We start from the raw sequence: 6,000 nt of genomic DNA on the forward strand, positions 1-6,000 counted from the left end.
GAGTTGACTCCAGACACCCACATGCTACCCATCCCAGAAGGCCACAGTCCCTCAGCAGTGGCTCCCAGAGAGTTGGGGGAGAGGGGGAATATTTCAACTCTTAAGAAAGACATGTTGAAGCTTGGTATATCTCTAATGACTTCAACCGACCAACCACCTTGTCATGCAAAGGAAGGGCAACTTAGGGTCTTTATTTTGCCATCACAGTAATTAGGAGATTTGGCCATGAACAGTTTATCCCCTACATTTGTCCAAAGTTAGGAATTCTCAGCAGGAGGCTTGCTCCCCCACCAATCTACAAACTGTGGATCCCCACATCTCTCTAGAGGGGATCCCTTCCAATTCCCGTACTGTACCCCAGGTAAGGACACTAGAGTCAGGGTTGCTTCTGGGGGACAGGAAGGAGGGTGGCTTTTACTCCATGTGCCACAACCAGTGGTAAAAGCTTTCTTCCATTTGAGTCTTGCAATTTCGGAATTTTGCTAGACTTGGTGGCCAAGATGCTCACCCCACATCTTACCAGATGCAGAAAAGATGGAGACAATGTTGAAGAATGGGGGAAAACCTTATTTTCCATAATGCCATGGTTTAAAGGAAGGAGGAGCTTTTTGGTGATGGCTTTGTTAAAAAACTAGAAGGGTTTCTTGTTTTCCTGGGCTGATATGAGTTTCCAGTTTCTAGAGATGACAAGACACATATAGAATCCGATAGAATTTGGACCAGGACAATCTAGAGAGTCTCTGATTCTAAGAAGGCTTAGATCACATGTCAACTTGCCTAATATCCAGCTTAAAATCTGGCTCCATCTGCTTAATGGGAGTATCCCATCTTCTCCATGACAGGACCACCTGTCTGCCTCCCATCCACCAAATCACCTGAGTGCCACAGACAGCCACACCCCCACACTGTGACAGTGATCCCTGTCCTCCGGGAAGAAAATAACGTGGGCCCACAGCTATCATAGGCCACAGAGCTTGGTGCCTCAGAGGCCCCAGAAACCCAAACCCTACTTCCCAGAGATGGGGAAACTGAGTTTGGGAGAGGGGGAAGGGCCTTGCCCCAGGCACTTAACCATGAGTAGGCTTTGGACTGAACACAGGTGCTTACAGACAGACAGCTGTGTTGGTCCACGCTGGCAAGAACGTATTACCTGTTGAGTTCTAAAATTTTTAGTAAAGGGTGCTGTCTATTTTGAAATGTTCACATACATCCTGTGTTCAATGTAACGCAGATGAAAGCTTTAAATGATTAGCATTCTTCTGGAGTTTTTCCATTCCCACTTGTAGATCTATTTGAACAATTAGGTGCCTGAAGAATTTATACTTCTATAAATAATTTCTCTCATCCCACTGCCCTGTCTTGCCTTTTGGGGAATTTGGAAATTTATTGGAGAAGGGAAGAATTCTTTATCCTGCTAGTATGGACCTCTGTGCTAGAGATGAGTTTCTTTAAAATCTCTCCGAGGGAAGTGGCTGAGGGCAAAGGAGTTGCACAGAGGAAATATGGAATGAAGCCAGAAGGTTGTAGATGTGCAGCGGAAGGTGGGTAAGAGAAGACCAAAAATGTTACCATACCATCCGTGCAGGTATGCTTTACCGTTTAGTCTTAATCAATAGCAGTGCTGAGAGCAAGCCATACTGAATTAAATATGCAGATTTGTCTCAAATTTTCATGCCTGAATGGCAACACATTCAAATCATCTGAGCTTCATCATTTTGATCACACTACAGCTTACTATGCCCTAACTATGGCATAATAACTATTTAGTGGTTCATATAAGTCCAAGATAGGCAGTTTTGTACACAAATAGTCATTTCCAATATTCATTCATTCAACAACCTTTTAGTGAGCTGTTGCTGAGTGCCAGGCTTGGTTTGCTCGGCACTAAAGATACAAGGAAAACAGGACTCAGGACTCCTTAGCACCACGTGATTTTTTATTCCTCCAGCCTGGAAGCACCTACATGACCTGGCCTCACCTCTCTCTCCTACCTTCTCCTTACCACCCTGCCTCTGGGCCTCTCTCTCACAGCCACACTTCCGGAGCCCTGCAAGCACCCAGCTATTCTTACTCCAGGGCCTCTGCATTTGTGGGCCCCTCTTCCTAGAATGCTGTTCTCCCAGGCCTCCTCCTCACTTCATTCAGGTCTTTGTTCAACTATCACCTCCTCACAGACAATGCTATTTAAAGGCAAATCTCTTCCTCCACTCCCCCAACCATCCCTCATTTTTCTCCAGAGCATTGCTCACCCCTCAAAATATTGTAACTTTGCTTATGTTTTATTTTCTGACTCCCTTGGTAGAGTTTGGGCAGGAAGTTCTTCTCCTTCAGCAATGTATCCCCAGAAGCCTGGAACAGCCTGGCACACAACAGATGTTTATGTATATTTGGAGAATGAATGAATGAATGAACAAACTGGCTCTTGACAGTTGGGGTACTGGGTGAGCCAGCTTTGTAGGATTCATTATGGCTCCCTGTTAGATTCATGGCCCCTGCTCCTAAGCCTCCCACTCCCCTTCCTAGCAGGCTCCTTGTGTGAACAGCATCCTTAGACACTCAGGCTCAAAACCTTGCCATCCCTTCTCATTCCTCTCTCCCCCTAGCACCCACGTCCAATCTGCTGCCAATTTTGATGACACTGTGGCCTCCTGCATCACAACTCCTTTTCTCTTTATTCTTACAATCCCCTAGACCAGACCCTCCTTATCTCTTATCTAGACCAATGCCATTGTTTCCTACTTGGGTTACTGGCCAGCAGGCTCTCTCTCTCTAAGCTGTTCTCCACTGGGCAGCCAGAGCGAGTTTCCTAATGGCCAGGTTTGATCATGTCTCTCTTCCCCACTTAAAAACTACAGAACAATCTCTTAGCTCAGCACTCAATACCCCCAGCAGCTGACTCTACGTCCACCCAGCCTTCCTTGTTACAGCTGCTCTTCGATCCTTTTGCTCCAGTTGGAACAAACCACTTTTTAGTTTCTACAAATGCCCTAGGAAGCCCTCAATGCCTGTTTCCTCTTCATGCTGTTTCCACTGCTATCCCTTCAGTCTCCTATCATACAAATCATTTAGTGCAAATGCTACCCTACCTTCTCCGAAAAGCCATCCCTGACTTCCCAGGAGAATAAAATCCATCCTTTTTCTCTACTCTTACCAAGAGGTCATCTGTCTCTCTTTTAGGACTTGTCTTGGAAAGCACAGACAATCTGACATGAAAGAAAGAGTTTAGAATCTGGACTCATATGATCTGTGCTGGAGGCACAGCTCTCTGGCTCTGAGACTTTTAAAGTATGCACCTTAGAGAAGCTGACTCTGTGTCTTAATGTTTGACACTACATGAATTATTAAATTCAATCATGCTTAGGTTCAGATAACTGATAAACAAAAATGTTCCTTCTCCCAGGGAGGTTTCATGGATGTCTTAGGATGGTTGAGTCTAGGAACAGGTCAGTTGGGGAGGAATTTTTGGAGGGATGGGATTTTGAGGCTCTAAAACCCCAGGTCCTTGGGCAATGTGAAGAGGGAAAGAAGTGGACCATATAGCCGTAAGGCTGCAGCCCTAATGGTATTTATAGCTATGGATTCCTGAGCTTTTTCTATGTCCTAGGCACTGTGCTAAATATCCTACATACATTATCTCATCTCATTGTATTACCTCACAGAGTGATGGAAGAGGAAAACCAGACCCACAGCAGTTATATAAATATAAATATAAATGCCCCCTTTCCCTTCCAACAGTTCGGACCTGAAAGATATCCTGAAAATATCTAATCCAGTCACCTTCTTTTCAGATGGAGAAATAGACCCAGAGAGGTTATGAGCATGTACTGAAACTGTCCAGCCAGCAAGGAGGGGACTGGGCCTGGAACCCAGATCTCTTCACTCAGGGTCGGGGCTGCTGCCTTGCAAAAACCTGCAGCCATCACTCATGAAGTCTGTAGGAATGGTGCTTCTGGAGCACAGTGCCTTTTAAGTGGAGTACATTGTGGGTGGTGGGCCCTGGAGTTATGCCACCTGGTCACCTTGGCTCTGCTCTTTGCTCAGCCCACTCAAGAAAGGTCTTGAGACAAGAGCCTTAGGCCCTGAGGACGGAACATTGCCACCTTGCCAACTACCCCATCCAACGGAGTCTCCTTAAAGAGGCTGACAAAGTCTCCATTCACTATTCTGCTTGTACTCCTTCAACATACCTCTTGGGGCTCCATCTCTGCACCAGGCTCAGCTCTGGGGACACCAGCTGCCCTTGAGGGGGCCTTGCACTGACTCACCATCAGAGCCTGATGGGGTTGTAACTCAAGCTGCTCCAGAGCTTTGTCAGCAACATCAAGAGGCTGCGCTCAACAGACATCAAGGAGGAAGGGGCTGCCCAGCGTGAAAACTTGGGACCTCCAGGAAGGGCAGATGACAGGGATTTAGCTGGATTAGAAAACCTAGGTCCTTAAGGAGGAGGGGAGAGAGACTGGAAAGGCACACAATCGGGTCAAAGGGGGGGAACGTGTTGACTCTGAAATGTCACAACAACTGGCCTAACCCAGGACACAGGCTCAGTGATTCCTGGGAGAACCAGGACTAATACCCTGGAATCAGATCTCCTTTCTAGGGCTGCTTCATTCTCCCAAACTAAGTACCAAACCTGGAGTCCTTGCATAAGAGAGCTCCGCTTTGAGTCGGTATCAGGCAAATTAAAGCCCAAACTTTTTTTTTTTTTTTTTAATAGTAAGCATGGTAGCAAATGAATGGCACAGGCCTTTCCATGTGGGGGCAGGGCTGGAATTACAAAGACCTTCCTGGTACACTCATGTGTTTTTGGGTTGTGGGCATTCAGTGGCGCTAGGATTGAATTATGTGTGTTGAGGGGATAAAATATGAAAGCCAGGAACCCCAGAATCCAATGCAGGCTTTGTCACTAACTCTTCAGCGACCTTGCTCAGGCCACCTCATTGAGCCTCAGTTTCCCCATCTATAAAATGAAGGGTTTAAATGAGTTCCAAAGGTTCATCTGGTCCCGAGCCTCTAAGCCACGTGGTCCTAGGTAAGGTAAGCCCCTCAGGCTTTGACCCCAGCCATCTCCACGTTTTGCAGGGGCCTGGGCCTCATCTAGGAAAAAAGGACATGCTGGGGGAAGGGAAGGCGCTGGGCTTTATTCTGGGGGTGGGTGGGGGAGTGGGTAGTTTAAGCTACCCAGTCCGGGGGAGAAGAAGCGAGGGGAAGGCTCGGAGCTGTGGTTTACAGACAGCAGGCTAGCGGCGATCTCCAATGTCCCTCCGGAGCTTTAGACCATGGAGAGGCGACGCAGCCAAAAGCCGCGCGCGCACCAGCCTCGGCCGCGGAGGCTCGGACCCGGGACCACTTGATCCTTCCCCGGAACTGTGCACAAGCGTCGTGGGGAGTGGCTGCTGCTCTGTCCCCACTACCCAGTGCCGGGCCCCCTCCCTGCGTGGAGGACCCCTTCCCCAGTCCGGGGGCGCCGGGAGCCCCATGGGGGCGTGGCGGTGGCGGGCTCCGGCTTCTCGGCCTTGGGGGCTGGAGGAGGTCTCAGCTGTGGGGCCGCCCCAGGAGGGACCCGGCGCCCTCCACCTTCTGGTTCCCCACACAAAGGCGCCGACGGAGGCGCCGCACTTACCGGCCAGAGCGGGCTCCGGGCGCCGGCGAGCGGGCGGGCAGGCTGGCGGGAGGATGTGAGCGCGCGAGTGTGCGTGTGTCTGCGTGCGTTCCTGTGTGTGTCTGCGCGAGTGTGTGTGCGACGGGGGCCGCGCTGAGCTCTTTGCGTCTGCGTGTGCGGGGGCGGCCGTCCGTCGGTCCGTCCGCCCAGCGCTCCGTCCCGCGATCCGTGCGCGCTCCCTCTTCCCACCGCCCCATCAAATACGCTTCAGCTGCGGAGTGTCGGGCGCAGCCGCCGGGTGGGCTCGGCACCCACTAGCCCCTGCTCCGCCCCGCCCCCGGGCGGGTAGGCGCCGCTTCCCGGGAATTACGCAGGGCCCCCGGGACCGCCGGGCGGGGAGC

The 6,000-nt window shown here is 50.3% G+C and overlaps 1 protein-coding gene across 2 annotated transcripts in view; it reads right to left on the reverse strand.

Moving 5' to 3' along the window:
• The window catches only part of PTPN5 (protein tyrosine phosphatase non-receptor type 5), a 49,746-nt gene extending 43,746 nt beyond the window's left edge, over window positions 1-6,000 (reverse strand). Inside the window, exon 1 of one of the 2 annotated variants that reach the window (XM_036920153.2) lies at window positions 5,621-6,000. The gene's annotated coding sequence lies outside the window, so the exon portion shown is untranslated. The remainder of the gene's footprint in view (window positions 1-5,620) is intronic. The other variant, XM_057507458.1, reaches the window with a different exon arrangement.

Source organism: Manis pentadactyla, chromosome 9 (genome assembly GCF_030020395.1).
Source record: "Manis pentadactyla isolate mManPen7 chromosome 9, mManPen7.hap1, whole genome shotgun sequence".
Taxonomy (NCBI): Eukaryota; Metazoa; Chordata; class Mammalia; order Pholidota; family Manidae; genus Manis; species Manis pentadactyla.